The 930-nt window shown below is 45.2% G+C and overlaps 1 pseudogene; it reads left to right on the top strand.

Moving 5' to 3' along the window:
• The first annotated feature begins 570 nt into the window (after nucleotides 1-570).
• Nucleotides 571-669, top strand: LOC141569772 (U6 spliceosomal RNA; annotated as a pseudogene).
• The last annotated feature ends 261 nt before the right edge of the window (nucleotides 670-930 follow it).

The following is a 930-nucleotide window of genomic DNA, read 5'->3' on the forward strand; positions in this document are numbered from 1 at the left end:
ATATAAATGATAAACATCTCAGTATTACTTTGTCTTGTGCACCTGAAACTAATAAAAAAAAATCCTCAGGGGCTCCCCACTCAGAGCCTTCCCTTCATCGTTTCAAAAGCAGTCTCTCATCTTCCTCACTGAAGAGAAGGGCAAGCTACAGGGACCGGTCAGCAGCACCCTGGGAGCCCGGGACGGCCTAGGTTGTTGGGCTGTGGAGCATGGAGGTGTAAGCAAAAAAGAGTAGCAGTGTCCTGTGGAGTTTCCACAAAAGGGGAAGACAGATGGGAAGGCAAGTTCTAGCTGTGTGGAATTTAACGCATGAGAGGCTCAGCACAGAAAGCAGGTAGGACAGGCCTGGAGGAATGTCTTGAACCAGGCTTTTTATGTGATTCCTGAGGCTCTAGGGTGGGAAGGAGCGGGCACCCGCCCTGAGAGCTCGGTACAGCCCAAGATCAGCACATACCCAGTTCTCACACACGTATTCATCTGGATTTTTAGTCAGTTACATGTCCTAATTTAAAAAGCAATCAGTGGGAGAAGAGGAAGAAAGCAGACGTACTTGCTTGGGCGGCACATGCCCGCTTACAAAGTGATATTAAAACTGGAACGATACAGAGACGACTAGCATGGACCCCACGCAAATATGACACACAAATTCATGACAAGTTCCATATTTGTTACTAGACTTATCGGGTGAATCACTTCGTACCTGAAACTAATATAATAATGAATGTCAACTGTAATTGAAAAAAATACAAAAAAAGTAAACTACTATTAAGATAAAAAAAGGAAAAGGAAGCAGATATGCTATGAATGTCATAAGAAGTAATAATAATCGACAATGAGAGCAAGGGAGGTGCCAGGACGACTGTGGAAAGAAAGCCGGGGGGCGGCCAGATGGCTCAATTGGTTAGAGCGTGAGCTCTGACAAACAGGGTT

The sequence above is a fragment of the Rhinolophus sinicus genome, chromosome X (assembly GCF_036562045.2).
Source record: "Rhinolophus sinicus isolate RSC01 chromosome X, ASM3656204v1, whole genome shotgun sequence".
NCBI lineage: Eukaryota > Metazoa > Chordata > Mammalia > Chiroptera > Rhinolophidae > Rhinolophus > Rhinolophus sinicus.